Consider the following 16,255-nt stretch of genomic DNA (forward strand, 5'->3'; position numbering starts at 1 on the left):
CAAATCATACTTATTTTGCATAGGAGATACCATGGTCATGAAGATTGTTCTCCCAGGGTGAGGTTCATTCATTGCATTCTGGGTATGCTGACCCCTGTTATTTCCCCAAATGTGGTAAACTTGACAGCATTATTTGTGGTAGTGGGGGACTGTGTTTGTGCTTTCCTCTGGTCAGCTCTGGTAAAAGTCAGATTTCTTTGTCTCAGATCTTCCTCTAGCCTTGTTCTTCTTTCGAGAGTTCCCTTGTGCTGCCTCAGTTGGATCTCCTTCACTTGACAGGGGGGTGCCCGAGCAGCGACCCTCCCCAGCTCTAGCCCAACTCCTTCTTACCTGCTAGGTAAGATACTATGATCATGAAGGTGCTTCTCCCAGGGCAAGGCTCACCAATTGCACTCTGGGTGTGCTGCTCCTGCGATTTCCCCAAATGTGGGAAACTTGACTGCATAATTTGTGTTTCCCCTGGTCGGCTCTCGTATAATTCAGATCTCTTTGTCTCATGTCTCTCTCCAGCCTAGTTTGCTGTCTGTTTACACTTCTTTTTTCTTGAGCCGCTCCCTTCTATGCCCTTGCGCACTATCCTGACTTCTCCCGTCTGCTTAATTTGTGCCTTCCAACGCACAATGCGAACTACAGGTAGTGCTGCAGGGCCCACGCCCTTTTACTTGCCTTACAGAGCAGCTCTGGAGCTGTTACAGTGCCTAGCTGCTGCAAGAAATCAGCTTGAATGCTTCAGGGGCTGGGGCATAGCCAACATGAGCCCCACACCGAAGGAGGGTGGAGGTGTTTAATGCGAACTAGGGGTCATCCAATTGCCGCAAAAGGCCGCCATGCCCTGCACGCCCCTTTTCTCTTTTCATATGCAGACGAGGGTTGAAGCCAACTTTGACCCACTGCTTGGATGACATCACCATATGCAAATCCATCTGCTGCAGCCTTCCCCCAGGAATGCTTGCACTAGTTGTTGCATTTGGTTTGTTGTTTGGGGGTGCTTCAGTATTAGGCAGCCTTCTGCCCTCCCATGTTCATCTGAAAATATGTGTTCTCCCTGCAGTTGTTGTCCCCAGATGAGAGTTCCCTTGTGCTGCCTCAGTTGAATCTCCTTTACTTGACAGAGATGTGCCTGAGCAGCGGCCCTCCCCAGCCCTATCCCAAATCATACTTATTTTGCATAGGCGATATCATGGTCATGAAGATTGTTCTCTCAGGGTGAGGTTCATTCATTGCATTCTGGGTATGCTGACCCCTGTGATTTCCCTAAATGTGGGAAACTCGACTGCATTATTTGTGGTAGTGGGGGACTGTGTTTGTTCTTTCCTCTGGTCAGCTCTGGTAAAAGTCAGATTTCTTTGTTTCAGATTTTCCTCTAGCCTTGTTCTTCTTTCGAGAGTTCCCTTGTGCTGCCTCAGTTGGATCTCCTTCACTTGACAGGGGGGTGCCCGAGCAGCGACCCTCCCCAGCTCTAGCCCAACTCCTACTTACCTGCCAGGTGAGATACTATGATCATGAAGTTGCTTCTCCCTGGGCAAGGATCACCCATTGCACTCTGGGTGTGCTGCCCCTGTGATTTCCCCAAATGTGGGAAACTTGACTGTGTAATTTGTGTTTCCCCTGGTCGGCTCTCATATAATTCAGATCTCTTTGTCTCAGGTCTCTCTCCAGCCTAGTTTGCTGTCTGTTTCCACTTCTTTTTTCTTGAGCCCCTCCCTTCTATACCCTTGTGCACTATCCTGACTTCTCCTCCCGTCTGCTTACTTTGTGCCTTACAATGCACAATGCAAACTACAGGTAGTGCTGCAGGGCCCACACCCTTTTACTTGCCTTACAGAGCAGCTCTGGAGCTGTTACAGTGCCCAGCTGCTGCAAGAAATCAGCTTGAATGCTTCAGGGGCTGGGGCATGGCCAACATGAGCCCCACACAGAAGGAGGGTGGAGGTATTTAATGCGAACTAGGGGTCATCCAAGCGCTGCAAAAGGCCGCCATGCCCTGCATACCCCTTTTCTCTTTTCATATGCAGATGAGGGTTCCAGCCAACGTTGGCCCACTGCTTGGATGACATCACCGTATGCAAATCCGTCTTCTGCAGACCTTCCCCCAGGAATGCTTGTACTAGTTGTTGCATTTGGTTTGTTGTTTGGGGGTGCTTCAGTATTAGGCAGCCTTCTGCCCTCCCATGTTCATCTGAAAATATGTGTTCTCCCTGCAGTTGTTGTCCCCAGATGAGAGTTCCCTTGTGCTGCCTCAGTTGAATCTCCTTTACTTGACAGAGATGTGCCTGAGCAGCGGCCCTCCCCAGCCCTATCCCAAATCATACTTATTTTGCATAGGAGATACTATGGTCATGAAGATTGTTCTCCCAGGGTGAGGTTCATTCATTGCATTCTGGGTATGCTGACCCCTGTGATTTCTCCAAATGTGGGAAACTTGACTGCATTATTTGTGGTAGTGAGTTGACTGTGTTTGTGCTTTCCTCTGGTCAGCTCTGGTAAAAGTCAGATTTCTTTGTCTCAGATCTTCCTCTAGCCTTGTTCTTCTTTCGAGAGTTTCCTTGTGCTGCCTCAGTTGGATCTCCTTCACTTGACAGGGGGGTGCCCGAGCAGCGACCCTCCCCAGCTCTAGCCCAACTCCTACTTACCTGCCAGGTGAGATACTATGATCATGAAGGTGCTTCTCCCAGGGCAAGGCTCACCCATTGCACTCTGGGTGTGCTGCTCCTGCGATTTCCCCAAATGTGGGAAACTTGACTGCATAATTTGTGTTTCCCCTGGTCGGCTCTCGTATAATTCAGATCTCTTTGTCTCAGGTCTCTCTCCAGCCTAGTTTGCTGTCTGTTTCCACTTCTCTTTTCTTGAGCCGCTCCCTTCTATGCCCTTGCGCACTATCCTGTCTTCTCCCGTCTGCTTACTTTTTGCCTTCCAACGCACAATGCGAACTACAGGTAGTGCTGCAGGTCCCACACCCTTTTATTTGCCTTACAGAGCAGCTCTGGAGCTGTTACAGTGCCAACTGCTGCAAGAAATCAGCTTGAATGCTTCAGGGGCTGGGGCATAGCCAACATGAGCCCCACACCGAAGGAGGGTGGAGGTGTTTAATGCGAGCTAGAGGTCATCCAAGCGCAGCAAAAGGCTGCCATGCCCTGCACGCCCCTTTTCTCTTTTCATATGCAGACGAGGGTTGAAGCCAACTTTGACCCACTGCTTGGATGACATCACCATATGCAAATCCATCTGCTGCAGGCCTTCCCCCAGGAATGCTTGCACTAGTTGTTGCATTTTGTTTGTTGTTTGGGGGTGCTTCAGTATTAGGTAGCCTTCTGCCCTCCCATGTTCATCTGAAAATATGTGTTCTCCCTGCAGTTGTTGTCCCCAGATGAGAGTTCCCTTGTGCTGCCTCAGTTGAATCTCCTTTACTTGACAGAGATGTGCCTGAGCAGCGGCCCTCCCCAGCCCTATCCCAAATCATACTTATTTTGCATAGGAGATACCATGGTCATGAAGATTGTTCTCCCAGGGTGAGGTTCATTCATTGCATTCTGGGTATGCTGACCCCTGTGATTTCCACAAATGTGGGAAACTCGACTGCATTATTTGTGGTAGTGGGGGACTGTGTTTGTGCTTTCCTCTGGTCAGCTCTGGTAAAAGTCAGATTTCTTTGTCTCAGATTTTCCTCTAGCCTTGTTCTTCTTTCGAGAGTTCCCTTGTGCTGCCTCAGTTGGATCTCCTTCACTTGACAGGGGGCTGCCCGAGCAGCGACCCTCCCCAGCTCTAGCACATGTAAGTTTGTTTTTATTTTACTACATTGTGGTTTGTGGCTCTATACCATGTAATGCATGTCTTTTAACAGTAGTCAAGTCTTCCAATGTGCTTGTTAGTGAAACCCAATACATAGCTTTATTTTATTTTGTTTCTTCAAATATTGAATGCATATGTCTTATAACTTTTTTTTTCAATATATAAACATTTTTATTATAAGATTTTCAATGACACAAGTACATCCAAGTTGCAGATTATGGGTTGTGAAGGACAAATCAACCATATAAACAATTTAAGCAATTTAAATTGCATGCAGGTAGTAGAATATCAAACTCCTTGGATGAGAGTTGGTCGTAATAAACTAGGATAGAAAAGAATAAAGTAGAAAATAAGATTTTAAACCTACCGGTAAATCTTTTTCTCGTAGTCCGTAGAGGGTGCTGGGGACTCCGTAAGGACCATGGGGATAGACGGGCTCCGCAGGAGACATGGGCACTTTAAGAAAGACTTTAGTTCTGGGTGTGCACTGGCTCCTCCCTCTATGCGCCTCTATGCCACAGTTAGAGAAACTGTGCCCAGAGGAGACTGACAGTATGAGGAAAGGATTTTGTTAATCCAGGGCAAGATTCATACCAGCCACACCAATCACACCGTATAACTTGTGATAAACTACCCAGTTATGAGTACGAAAAAACAACATACTGTAGCATCAGTGCAGGACCGATGCAACTCTAACATAACCCTTATTGAAGCAATAACTATATACAAGTATTGCAGAAGTAGTCCGCACTTGGGACGGGCGCCCAGCATCCTCTACGGACTACGAGAAAAAGATTTACCGGTAGGTTTAAAATCTTATTTTCTCTAACGTCCTAGAGGATGCTGGGGACTCCGTAAGGACCATGGGGATTATACCAAAGCTCCAAAATGGGCGGGAGAGTGCGGATGACTCTGCAGCACCGATTGAGCAAACATGAGTTCCTCCTCAGCCAGGGTATCAAACTTATAGTATTTTGAAAAGGTGTTTGAACCTGACCAAGTAGCAGCTTGACACAGCTGTAGTGCCGAGACCCCTCGGGCAGCCGCCCAAGAAGAGCCCACTTTCCTCGTGGAATGGGCCTAGACCGATTTCGGTAACTGCAATCCAGCCATAGAATGCGCTTGCTGAATCGTGTTACAAATCCAGCGAGCAATAGCCTGCTTTGAAGCAGGGGCACCAATCTTGTTGGTTGCATACAGGACAAACAGCGCTTCAGTTTTCCTGACTCTAGCCGTCCTGGCCACGTAAATTTTCAAAGCCCTGACCACATCAAGTAACTCGGAATCCTCCAAGTCACGCGTAGCCAAAGGCACCACAATAGATTGGTTCATATGAAAAGATGAGACCACTTTTGGTAGGAATTGAGGATGGGTCCGCAATTCCGCTCTATCCACATGGAACACCAAATATGGGCTTTTATGTGACAAAGCCGCTAATTCCGACACTCGCCTAGCCGAAGCCAAGGCTAATAACATGACCACCTTCCACGTGAGATATGTTAACTCCACCGTTTTAAGGCTGCTAAAAACTGCTAGCGAGCAATCAACTCAGAATGACCCCCATAGTGTATTGCAAGAAAATATCTGTAAATCCAATGGTACCTAAGTGCGGTATATACTCGCACTTCTTTGCGGGGCGAGAACATCTCCCCTAAGTGAAGTCAGCCCTATGAATAGAGTTTGTGTGATCCCTGTGCAGCAGTCACAGAAAGGGTTCATCTCTGCAGTTTGTCACTCAAATTACATTGTTGCATTTTTTCTAGAAGTGGATCTGAGAGCTGTTACCCGCAGACCAGCTACAATAATTATCCTGGGATAGTGCGCAAGGGCATAGAAGGGAGCGGCTCAAGAAAAGAGAAGTGGAAACAGACAGCAAACTAGGCTGGAGAGAGACCTGAGACAAAGAGATCTGAATTATACGAGAGCCGACCAGGGGAAACACAAATTATGCAGTCAAGTTTCCCACATTTGGGGAAATCGCAGGAGCAGCACACCCAGAGTGCAATGGGTGAGCCTTGCCCTGGGAGAAGCACCTTCATGATCATAGTATCTCACCTGGCAGGTAAGTAGGAGTTGGGCTAGAGCTGGGGAGGGTCGCTGCTCGGGCACCCCCCTGTCAAGTGAAGGAGATCCAACTGAGGCAGCACAAGGAAACTCTCGAAAGAAGAACAAGGCTAGAGGAAGATCTGAGACAAAGAAATCTGACTTTTACCAGAGCTGACCAGAGGAAAGCACAAACACAGTCACTCACTACCACAAATAATGCAGTCAAGTTTCCCACGTTTGGGGAAATCACAGGGGTCAGCATACCCAGAATGCAATGAATGAACCTCACCCTGGGAGAACAATCTTCATGACCATGGTATCTCCTATGCAAAATAAGTATGATTTGGGATAGGGCTGGGGAGGGCCGCTGCTCAGGCACATCTCTGTCAAGTAAAGGAGATTCAACTGAGGCAGCACAAGGGAACTCTCATCTGGGGACAACAACTGCAGGGAGAACACATATTTTCAGATGAACATGGGAGGGCAGAAGGCTGCCTAATACTGAAGCACCCCCAAACAACAAACCAAATGCAACAACTAGTACAAGCATTCCTGGGGGAAGGTCTGCAGAAGACGGATTTGCATACGGTGATGTCATCCAAGCAGTGGGCCAAAGTTGGCTGGAACCCTCATCTGCATATGAAAAGAGAAAAGGGGTATGCAGGGCATGGCGGCCTTTTGCGGCGCTTGGATGACCCCTAGTTCGCATTAAATACCCCCACCCTCCTTCTGTGTGGGGCTCATGTTGGCCATGCCCCAGCCCCTGAAGCATTCAAGCTGATTTCTTGCAGCAGCTGGGCACTGTAACAGCTCCAGAGCTGCTCTGTAAGGCAAGTAAAAGGGTGTGGGCCCTGCAGCACTACCTGTAGTTTGCATTGTGCATTGTAAGGCACAAAGTAAGCAGACGGGAGGAGAAGTCAGGATAGTGCACAAGGGTATAGAAGGGAGGGGCTCAAGAAAAAAGAAGTGGAAACAGACAGCAAACTAGGCTGGAGAGAGACCTGAGACAAAGAGATCTGAATTATATGAGAGCCGACCAGGGGAAACACAAATTACGCAGTCAAGTTTCCCACATTTGGGGAAATCACAGGGGCAGCACACCCAGAGTGCAATGGGTGATCCTTGCCCAGGGAGAAGCAACTTCATGATCATACTATCTCACCTGGCAGGTAAGTAGGAGTTGGGCTAGAGCTGGGGAGGGTCGCTGCTCGGGCAGCCCCCTGTCAAGTGAAGGAGATCCAACTGAGGCAGCACAAGGGAACTCTCGAAAGAAGAACAAGGTTAGAGGAAAATCTGAGACAAAGAAATCTGACTTTTACCAGAGCTGACCAGAGGAAAGCACAAACACAGTCCCCCACTATCACAAATAATGCAGTCGAGTTTCCCACATTTGTGGAAATCACAGGGGTCAGCATACCCAGAATGCAATGAATGAACCTCACCCTGGGAGAACAATCTTCATGACCATGGTATCTCCTATGCAAAATAAGTATGATTTGGGATAGGGCTGGGGAGGGCCGCTGCTCAGGCACATCTCTGTCAAGTAAAGGAGATTCAACTGAGGCAGCACAAGGGAACTCTCATCTGGGGACAACAACTGCAGGGAGAACACATATTTTCAGATGAACATGGGAGGGCAGAAGGCTACCTAATACTGAAGCACCCCAAAACAACAAACAAAATGCAACAACTAGTGCAGGCATTCCTGGGGGAAGGCCTGCAGCAGATGGATTTGCATATGGTGATGTCATCCAAGCAGTGGGTCAAAGTTGGCTTCAACCCTCGTCTGCATATGAAAAGAGAAAAGGGGCGTGCAGGGCATGGCAGCCTTTTGCGGCGCTTGGATGACCCCTAGCTCGCATTAAACACCTCCACCCTCCTTCAGTGTGGGGCTCATGTTGGCTATGCCCCAGCCCCTGAAGCATTCAAGCTGATTTCTTGCAGCAGCTGGGCACTGTAACAGCTCCAGAGCTGCTCTGTAAGGCAAATAAAAGGGTGTGGGACCTGCAGCACTACCTGTAGTTCGCATTGTGCGTTGGAAGGCAAAAAGTAAGCAGACGGGAGAAGTCAGGATAGTGCGCAAGGACATAGAAGGGAGCGGCTCAAGAAAAGAGAAGTGGAAACAGACAGCAAACTAGGCTGGAGAGAGACCTGAGACAAAGAGATCTGAATTATACGAGAGCCGACCAGGGGAAACACAAATTATGCAGTCAAGTTTCCCACATTTGGGGAAATCGCAGGAGCAGCACACCCAGAGTGCAATGGGTGAGCCTTGCCCTGGGAGAAGCACCTTCATGATCATAGTATCTTACCTGGCAGGTAAGTAAGAGTTGGGCTAGAGCTGGGGAGGGTCGCTGCTCGGGCACCCCCCTGTCAAGTGAAGGAGATCCAACTGAGGCAGCACAAGGAAACTCTCGAAAGAAGAACAAGGCTAGAGGAAGATCTGAGACAAAGAAATCTGACTTTTACCAGAGCTGACCAGAGGAAAGCACAAACACAGTCACTCACTACCACAAATAATGCAGTCAAGTTTCCCACATTTGGGGAAATCAGAGCCGACCAGGGGAAACACAAATTATGCAGTCAAGTTTCCCACATTTGGGGAAATCGCACGAGCAGCACACCCAGAGTGCAATGGGTGAGACTTGCCCTGGGAGAAGCACCTTCATGATCATAGTATCTCACCTGGCAGGTAAGTAGGATTTGGGATAGAGCTGGGGAGGGTCGCTGCTCGGGCACCCCCCTGTCAAGTGAAGTAGATCCAACTGAGGCAGCACAAGGAAACTCTCGATAGAAGAACAAGGCTAGAGGAAGATCTGAGACAAATAAATCTGACTTTTACCAGAGTTGACCAGAGGAAAGAACAAACACAGTCCCCCACTACCACAAATAATGCAGTCGAGTTTCCCACATTTGGGGAAATCATAGGGGTCAGCATACCCAGAATGCAATGAATGAACCTCACCCTGGGAGAACAATCTTCATGACCATGGTATCTCCTATGCAAAATAAGTATGACTTGGGATAGGGCTGGGGAGGGCCGCTGCTCAGGCACATCTCTGTCAAGTAAAGGAGATTCAACTGAGGCAGCACAAGGGAACTCTCATCTTGGGACAACAACTGCAGGGAGAACACATATTTTCAGATGAACATGGGAGGGCAGAAGGCTGCCTAATACTGAAGCACCCCCAAACAACAAACCAAATGCAACAACTAGTGCAAGCATTCCTGGGGGAAGGCCTGCAGCAGATGGATTTGCATATGGTGATGTCATCCAAGCAGTGGGTCAAAGTTGGCTTCAACCCTCGTCTGCATATGAAAAGAGAAAAGGGGCATGCAGGGCATGGCGGCCTTTTGCGGCGCTTGGATGACCCCTAGTTCGCATTAAACACCTCCACCCTCCTTCGGTGTGGGGCTATGCCCCAGCCCCTGAAGCATTCAAGCTGATTTCTTGCAGCAGCTGGGCACTGTAACAGCTCCAGAGCTGCTCTGTAAGGCAAGTAAAAGGGTGTGGGCCCTGCAGCACTACCTGTAGTTTGCATTGTGCGTTGGAAGGCACAAAGTAAGCAGACAGGAGAAGTCAGGATAGTGCGCAAGGGCATAGAAGGGAGCAACTCAAGAAAAGAGAAGTGGAAACAGACAGCAAACTAGGCTGGAGAGAGACCTGAGACAAAGAGATCTGAATTATACGAGAGCCGACCAGGGGAAACACAAATTATGCAGTCAAGTGTCCAACATTTGGGGAAACCGCAGGAGCAGCACACCCAGAGTGCAATGGGTGAGCCTTGCCCTGGGAGAAGCACCTTCATGATCATAGTATCTCACCTGGCAGGTAAGTAGGAGTTGGGCTAGAGCTGGGGAGGGTCGCTGCTCGGGCACCCCCCTGTCAAGTGAAGGAGATCCAACTGAGGCAGCACATGGAAACTCTCGAAAGAAGAACAAGGCTAGAGGAAGATCTGAGACAAATAAATCTGACTTTTACCAGAGCTGACCAGAGGAAAGCACAAACACAGTCCCCCACTACCACAAATAATGCAGTCGAGTTTCCCACATTTGGGGAAATCACAGGGGTCAGCATACCCAGAATGCAATGAATGAACCTCACCCTGGGAGAACAATCTTCATGACCATGGTATCTCCTATGCAAAATAAGTATGATTTGGGATAGGGCTGGGGAGGGCCGCTGCTCAGGCACATCTCTGTCAAGAATTTATAAAGTCTATACATATATATAACCAAATGTCAATATATATATATAGAACCCAGCGCTCCTATCAAAACGTATCTATTTCACCAATTTGTTGCTTATTTAATCTTTATACATCTATTAATTTTCACCATATATTATAAAATGCTGCTCCCATAGGTAGTACTGTTCTACCAATAATAAACCAAATTTTAAAGATAATCACACTTGTTATCAAGGGAGCGCAAAAAATAAAATATACAAGCTCTTTATTTTTAAAAAATATATATAGACAGAAGAAACCCACATTCAATAAAATACAATGGAGTCAACATATATAGGCACCACTATCCATATCTAAATGTAATCAGGATCTATTTCATATTGCCCTTGATGACAACGGAATGTTTATTAAAGTGTCCAAAAAATCCTCCTGGATACAGCTGTTGTAATTTAATCGTTACTTTCCAATTGTAATTGATACATTAAATTCCTTCTTGTGGATGAACAGCAACAGTTGTAACCAACGCCTCTTATTTACTGCAGTTAAAGTTCATATGTAACTCACGTGAGTAATGAAAGAAAACAGGGGGAGAGCGCTGTGATGGTTGGTGAAACACAGCGGTATGCTACGACCCCCGTTAACCGTGGCTGGATCTTATTGGCACTCGCGGTCGGGATATTTCTCCCTGCCGTGGGGTAGAGACCTCCTTTTGCTCGGTCTCAAATTGCTTTTTCCCCTTCACCGCTGTCTTTACATCAGACGTCCGCCGTGATGTAGCTCGTTCATGAACGGGCTTATATCTCAGCAATCAGAGTGTCCGGTAATCACCTTACTTACGCGTTTCTCCGCTGTTATCCAAGAGCGGTTTCGTCAGAGGATACATCAGCAGCCTAGCAGGCTCTTTTTAAAATGCACCGGACCAATAGCATTACTAATTAGTTGATTGGATACATACATGTACTAATTGGATGCATACATGTAATGACTCACATATGGAACAACTTTCTAATTGCAATTGCACATATAAAGGCATTTCATAATATAAAAATAAGCAACATGGTGATTAAAAATAATAATAAAATAAGCAACAAGGTGGTTTAAAAAATAACAGAACATATATAATCTATATACAGATTAACCTATAATCTTTCAATCAATACCTCATATCTATAATCACATATACATAATTCAGAGACTCAGCACTAAGGATCCCCATTTACTTATATAAAACCTTTTAGGGTAACATAAATCCATGCCACTACTAAAGCAGTTCTGGTGGCGCAGGGGAAACATCACCTGCACTCTATGCAGCTAGTCCCATGTTCGAATCCAACCTGCTCAGCTTAACTTCCATATTATTTATTTACTTTTAATGGGATCATTCTATCAATTCATTTTTACCTTTAATTTTTGTTAATATTATTTCTATATTTCATTATTTTAACCCCTGGAATTACTACATTGCTGTTTAAACAACAAAAAGAATTGAAGAAAAAATAAATATTAAACAGACAATTTAAGGATTCGAAGATTTAAATATTTAAAGATTTTAAAATTTAAAACAGGGAGGGGGGGGGAGGGAGGGGGGCCTTTTGGGAGAAGGAGGGGAAAAAAATAAAAATAGAAAAATATATATATATAGAACCAAGAGAAAGTGTAAAAAGAGGATGGAGGAAGAAATCTGATGTTCATCATTACTAGTGGATTTTACTAAAGAACTTTAAAGGAACACACACAACAGGATTATACAGTTTCATCCTAAGAGGAAAGCTGTTTCCAAAATAGCTACTTCTAATAATTTTGTTTATTTATTAAACATACAATAAATGGATATTCAATAAATAATATATTAGGTAAATCAATAGATAAAATCTTCAGAGACTGCCAATGTTGTTCAGTTCGATGCTCTCATTCAGACCATCAGGTGTAAGGGTACCCAAAGAAAAAATCCAAAATGCCTCCCTTGTCAAGTAAAGGAGATTCAACTGAGGCAGCACAAGGGAACTCTCATCTGGGGACAACAACTGCAGGGAGAACACATATTTTCAGATGAACATGGGAGGGCAGAAGGCTGCCTAATACTGAAGCACCCACAAACAACAAACCAAATGCAACAACTAGTACAAGCATTCCTGGGGGAAGGCCTGCAGCAGATGGATTTGCATATGGTGATGTCATCCAAGCAGTGGGTCAAAGTTGGCTTCAACCCTCGTCTGCATATGAAAAGAGAAAAGGGGCGTGCAGGGCATGGCGGCCTTTTGCGGCGCTTGTATGACCCCTAGTTCGCATTAAACACCTCCACCCTACTTCGGTGTGGGGCTCATGTTGGCTATGCCCCAGCCCCTGAAGCATTCAAGCTGATTACTTGCAGCAGCTGGGCACTGTAATAGCTCCAGAGCTGCTCTGTAAGGCAACTAAAAGGGTGTGGGCCCTGCAGCACTACCTGTAGTTCGCATTGTGCGTTGGAAGGCACAAAGTAAGCAGACGGGAGAAGTCAAGATAGTGCGCAAGGGCATAGAAGGGCGTGGCTCAAGAAAAGAGAAGTGTAAACAGACAGCAAACTAGGCTGGAGAGAGACATGAGACAAAGAGATCTGAATTATACGAGAGCCGACCAGGGGAAACACAAATTATGCAGTCAAGTTTCCCACATTTGGGGATATCGCAGGAGCAGCACACCCAGAGTGCAATTTATGAGCCTTGCCCTGGGAGAAGCACCTTCATGATCATAGTATCTCACCTAGCAGGTAAGTAGGAGTTGGGCTAGAGCTGGGGAGGGTCGCTGCTCGGGCACCCCCCTGTCAAGTGAAGGAGATCCAACTGAGGCAGCACAAGGGAACTCTCGAAAGAAGAACAAGGCTAGAGGAAGATCTGAGACAAAGAAATCTGACTTTTACCAGAGCTGACCAGAGGAAAGCACAAACACAGTCCCCCACTACCACAAATAATGCTGTCAAGTTTACCACATTTGGGGAAATAACAGGGGTCAGCATACCCAGAATGCAATGAATGAACCTCACCCTGGGAGAACAATCTTCATGACCATGGTATCTCCTATGCAAAATAAGTATGATTTGGGATAGGGCTGGAGAGGGCCGCTGCTCAGGCACATCTCTGTCAAGTATAGGAGATTCAACTGAGGCAGCACAAGGGAACTCTCATCTGGGGACAACAACTGCAGGAGGTACACATATTTTCAGATGAACATGGGAGGGCAGAAGGCTGCCTAATACTGAAGCACCCCCAAACAACAAACCAAATGCAACAACTAGTGCAAGCATTCCTGGGGAAAGGCCTGCAGCAGATGGATTTGCATATGGTGATGTCATCCAAGCAGTGGGTCAAAGTTGGCTTCAACCCTCGTCTGCATATGAAAAGATAAAATTGGCATGCAGGGCATGGCGGCCTTTTGCGGTGCTTGGATGACCCCTAGTTCGCATTAAACACCTCCACCCTCCTTCGGTGTGGGGCTCATGATGGCTATGCCCCAGCCCCTGAAGCATTCAAGCTGATTTCTTGCAGCAGCTGGGCACTGTAACAGCTCCAGAGCTGCTCTGTAAGGCAAGTAAAAGGGTGTGGGCCCTGCAGCACTACCTGTAGTTTGCATTGTGCGTTGGAAGGCACAAAGTAAGCAGACGGGAGAAGTCAGGATAGTGCGCAAGGGCATAGAAGGGAGCAACTCAAGAAAAGAGAAGTGGAAACAGACTGCAAATTAGGCTGGAGAGAGACCTGAGACAAAGAGATCTGAATTATACGAGAGCCGACCAGGTGAAACACAAATTATGCAGTCAAGTGTCCAACATTTGGGGAAACCGCAGGAGTAGCACACCCAGAGTGCAATGGGTGAGCCTTGCCCTGGGAGAAGCACCTTCATGATCATAGTATCTCACCTGGCAGGTAAGTAGGAGCTGGGCTAGAGCTGGGGAGGGTCGCTGCTCGGGCACCCCCCTGTCAAGTGAAGGAGATCCAACTGAGGCAGCACAAGGGAACTCTCGAAAGAAGAACAAGGCTAGAGGAAGATCTGAGACAAAGAAATCTGACTTTTACCAGAGCTGACCAGAGGAAAGCACAAACACAGTCCCTCACTACCACAAATAATGCAGTCCAGTTTCCCACATTTGGGGAAATCACAGGGGTCAGCATACCCAGAATGCAATAAATGAACCTCACCCTGGGAAAACAATCTTCATGACCATGGTATCTCCTATGCAAAATAAGTATGATTTGGGATAGAGCTGGGGAGGGCCGCTGCTCAGGCACATCTCTGTCAAGTAAAGGAGATTCAACTGAGGCAGCACAAGGGAACTCTCATCGGGGGACAACAAATGCAGGGAGAACACAAATTTTCAGATGAACATGGGAGGGCAGAAGGCTGCCTAATACTGAAGCACCCCCAAACAACAAACCAAATGCAACAACTAGTGCAAGCATTCCTGGGGGAAGGCCTGCAGCAGATGGATTTGCATATGGTGATGTCATCCAAGCAGTGGGTCAAAGTTGGCTTCAACACTCATCTGCATATGAATAGAGAAGAGGGGCGTGCAGGGCATGGCGGCCTTTTGCGGCGCTTGGATGACCCCTAGTTCGCATTAAACACCTCCACCCTCCTTCGGTGTGGGGCTCATGTTGGCTATGCCCCAGCCCCTGAAGCATTCAAGCTGATTTCTTGCAGCAGCTGGGCACTGTAACAGCTCCAGAGCTGCTCTGTAAGGCAAGTCAAAGGGTGTGGGCCCTGCAGCACTACCTGTAGTTCGCATTGTGCGTTGGAAGGCACAAAGTAAGCAGACGGGAGAAGTCAGGATAGTGCGCAAGGGCATAGAAGGGAGCAGCTCAAGAAAAGAGAAGTGGAAACAGACAGCAAACTAGGCTGGAGAGAGACCTGAGACAAAGACATCTGAATTATACGAGAGCCGACCAGGGGAAACACAAATTATGCAGTCAAGTTTCCCACATTTGGGGAAATCACAGGGGCAGCACACCAAGAGTGCGATGGGTGAGCCTTGCCCTGGGAGAAGCACCTACATGATCATAGTATCTCACCTGGCAGGTAAGTAGGAGTTAGGCTAGAGCTGGGGAGGGTCGCTGCTCGGGCACCCCCCTGTCAAGTGAAGGAGATCCAACTGAGGCAGCACAAGGGAACTCTCGAAAGAAGAACAAGGCTAGAGGAAGATCTGAGACAAAGAAATCTGACTTTTACCAGAGCTGACCAGAGGAAAGCACAAATAATGCAGTCGAGTTTCCAACATTTGGGGAAATCACAGGGGTCAGCATACCCAGAATGCAATGAATGAACCTCACCCTGGGAGAACAATCTTCATGACCATGGTATCTCCTATGCAAAATAAGTATGATTTGGGACAGGGCTGGGGAGGGCCGCTGCTCAGGCACATCTCTGTCAAGTAAAGGCGATTCAACTGAGGCAGCACAAGGGAACTCTCATCTTGGGACAACAACTGCAGGGAGAACACATATTTTCAGATGAACATGGGAGGGCAGAAGGCTGCCTAATACTGAAGCACCCCCAAACAACAAACCAAATGCAACAACTAGTGCAAGCATTCCTGGGGAAGGCCTGCAGCAGATGGATTTGCATATGGTGATGTCATCCAAGCAGTGGGTCAAAGTTGGCTTCAACCCTCGTCTGCATATGAAAAGAAAAAAGGGATGTGCAGGGAATGGCGGCCTTTTGCGGCGCTTGGATGACCCCTAATTCGCATTAAACATCTCCACCCTCCTTCGGTGTGGGGCTCATGTTGGCTATGCCCCAGCCCCTGAAGCATTCAAGCTGATTTCTTGCAGCAGCTGGGCACTGTAACAGCTCCAGAGCTGCTCTGTAAAGCATGTAAAAGGGTGTGGGCCCTGCAGCACTACCTGTAGTTTGCATTGTGCGTTGGAAGGCACAAAGTAAGCAGACAGGAGAGGTCAGAATAGTGCGCAAGGGCATAGAAGGGAGCGGCTCAAGAAAAGAGAAGTGGAAACAGACAGCAAACTAGGCTGGAGAGAGACCTGAGACAAAGAGATCTGAATTATACGAGAGCCGACCAGGGGAAACACAAATTATGCAGTCAAGTTTCCCACATTTGGGGAAATCACAGGGGCAGCACACCCAGAGTGCAATGGGTGAGCCTTGCCCTGGGAGAAGCACCTACATGATCATAGTATCTCACCTGGCAGGTAAGTAGGAGTTGGGCTAGAGCTGGGGAGGGTCGCAGCTCGGGCACCCCCCTGTCA

The 16,255-nt window shown here is 47.4% G+C and overlaps 19 non-coding genes and 4 pseudogenes across 19 annotated transcripts; 7 read left to right on the forward strand and 16 right to left on the reverse strand.

Annotated features, from left to right (window-relative positions):
- The first annotated feature begins 6 nt into the window (after positions 1-6).
- LOC134951224 (U1 spliceosomal RNA) lies at positions 7-170 on the forward strand. Its single transcript, XR_010184004.1, has one exon. It is a non-coding gene; the product is annotated as a U1 spliceosomal RNA (small nuclear RNA).
- A 152-nt stretch (positions 171-322) lies between these two features.
- Positions 323-485, forward strand: LOC134953566 (U1 spliceosomal RNA). The gene has a single exon (XR_010185643.1). It is a non-coding gene; the product is annotated as a U1 spliceosomal RNA (small nuclear RNA).
- A 670-nt stretch (positions 486-1,155) lies between these two features.
- LOC134951692 (U1 spliceosomal RNA) lies at positions 1,156-1,319 on the forward strand. Its single transcript, XR_010184386.1, has one exon. It is a non-coding gene; the product is annotated as a U1 spliceosomal RNA (small nuclear RNA).
- A 152-nt stretch (positions 1,320-1,471) lies between these two features.
- LOC134953269 (U1 spliceosomal RNA) lies at positions 1,472-1,613 on the forward strand (annotated as a pseudogene).
- Positions 1,614-2,308: 695 nt separating this feature from the next.
- LOC134951808 (U1 spliceosomal RNA) lies at positions 2,309-2,472 on the forward strand. Its single transcript, XR_010184479.1, has one exon. It is a non-coding gene; the product is annotated as a U1 spliceosomal RNA (small nuclear RNA).
- A 153-nt stretch (positions 2,473-2,625) lies between these two features.
- On the forward strand, positions 2,626-2,788 carry LOC134951996 (U1 spliceosomal RNA). Its single transcript, XR_010184624.1, has one exon. It is a non-coding gene; the product is annotated as a U1 spliceosomal RNA (small nuclear RNA).
- A 670-nt stretch (positions 2,789-3,458) lies between these two features.
- Positions 3,459-3,622, forward strand: LOC134950728 (U1 spliceosomal RNA). Its single transcript, XR_010183596.1, has one exon. It is a non-coding gene; the product is annotated as a U1 spliceosomal RNA (small nuclear RNA).
- Positions 3,623-5,696: 2,074 nt separating this feature from the next.
- On the reverse strand, positions 5,697-5,859 carry LOC134951997 (U1 spliceosomal RNA). Its single transcript, XR_010184625.1, has one exon. It is a non-coding gene; the product is annotated as a U1 spliceosomal RNA (small nuclear RNA).
- Positions 5,860-6,011: 152 nt separating this feature from the next.
- LOC134951329 (U1 spliceosomal RNA) lies at positions 6,012-6,175 on the reverse strand. Its single transcript, XR_010184090.1, has one exon. It is a non-coding gene; the product is annotated as a U1 spliceosomal RNA (small nuclear RNA).
- Positions 6,176-6,870: 695 nt separating this feature from the next.
- Positions 6,871-7,012, reverse strand: LOC134952840 (U1 spliceosomal RNA; annotated as a pseudogene).
- A 152-nt stretch (positions 7,013-7,164) lies between these two features.
- LOC134950860 (U1 spliceosomal RNA) lies at positions 7,165-7,328 on the reverse strand. Its single transcript, XR_010183704.1, has one exon. It is a non-coding gene; the product is annotated as a U1 spliceosomal RNA (small nuclear RNA).
- A 671-nt stretch (positions 7,329-7,999) lies between these two features.
- On the reverse strand, positions 8,000-8,162 carry LOC134952398 (U1 spliceosomal RNA). Its single transcript, XR_010184930.1, has one exon. It is a non-coding gene; the product is annotated as a U1 spliceosomal RNA (small nuclear RNA).
- A 152-nt stretch (positions 8,163-8,314) lies between these two features.
- LOC134952762 (U1 spliceosomal RNA) lies at positions 8,315-8,535 on the reverse strand (annotated as a pseudogene).
- Positions 8,536-8,687: 152 nt separating this feature from the next.
- Positions 8,688-8,851, reverse strand: LOC134950627 (U1 spliceosomal RNA). The gene has a single exon (XR_010183513.1). It is a non-coding gene; the product is annotated as a U1 spliceosomal RNA (small nuclear RNA).
- Positions 8,852-9,512: 661 nt separating this feature from the next.
- LOC134952866 (U1 spliceosomal RNA) lies at positions 9,513-9,675 on the reverse strand. Its single transcript, XR_010185250.1, has one exon. It is a non-coding gene; the product is annotated as a U1 spliceosomal RNA (small nuclear RNA).
- Positions 9,676-9,827: 152 nt separating this feature from the next.
- LOC134950316 (U1 spliceosomal RNA) lies at positions 9,828-9,991 on the reverse strand. The gene has a single exon (XR_010183255.1). It is a non-coding gene; the product is annotated as a U1 spliceosomal RNA (small nuclear RNA).
- Positions 9,992-12,616: 2,625 nt separating this feature from the next.
- LOC134953499 (U1 spliceosomal RNA) lies at positions 12,617-12,779 on the reverse strand. The gene has a single exon (XR_010185602.1). It is a non-coding gene; the product is annotated as a U1 spliceosomal RNA (small nuclear RNA).
- A 152-nt stretch (positions 12,780-12,931) lies between these two features.
- On the reverse strand, positions 12,932-13,095 carry LOC134951225 (U1 spliceosomal RNA). The gene has a single exon (XR_010184005.1). It is a non-coding gene; the product is annotated as a U1 spliceosomal RNA (small nuclear RNA).
- A 671-nt stretch (positions 13,096-13,766) lies between these two features.
- On the reverse strand, positions 13,767-13,929 carry LOC134952999 (U1 spliceosomal RNA). The gene has a single exon (XR_010185350.1). It is a non-coding gene; the product is annotated as a U1 spliceosomal RNA (small nuclear RNA).
- Positions 13,930-14,081: 152 nt separating this feature from the next.
- Positions 14,082-14,245, reverse strand: LOC134951746 (U1 spliceosomal RNA). Its single transcript, XR_010184429.1, has one exon. It is a non-coding gene; the product is annotated as a U1 spliceosomal RNA (small nuclear RNA).
- A 671-nt stretch (positions 14,246-14,916) lies between these two features.
- LOC134953438 (U1 spliceosomal RNA) lies at positions 14,917-15,079 on the reverse strand. Its single transcript, XR_010185577.1, has one exon. It is a non-coding gene; the product is annotated as a U1 spliceosomal RNA (small nuclear RNA).
- A 140-nt stretch (positions 15,080-15,219) lies between these two features.
- LOC134952962 (U1 spliceosomal RNA) lies at positions 15,220-15,373 on the reverse strand (annotated as a pseudogene).
- A 670-nt stretch (positions 15,374-16,043) lies between these two features.
- Positions 16,044-16,206, reverse strand: LOC134952510 (U1 spliceosomal RNA). The gene has a single exon (XR_010185017.1). It is a non-coding gene; the product is annotated as a U1 spliceosomal RNA (small nuclear RNA).
- Between the last annotated feature and the right edge of the window lie 49 nt (positions 16,207-16,255).

The sequence above is a fragment of the Pseudophryne corroboree genome, chromosome 8 (genome assembly GCF_028390025.1).
Source record: "Pseudophryne corroboree isolate aPseCor3 chromosome 8, aPseCor3.hap2, whole genome shotgun sequence".
Taxonomy (NCBI): Eukaryota; Metazoa; Chordata; class Amphibia; order Anura; family Myobatrachidae; genus Pseudophryne; species Pseudophryne corroboree.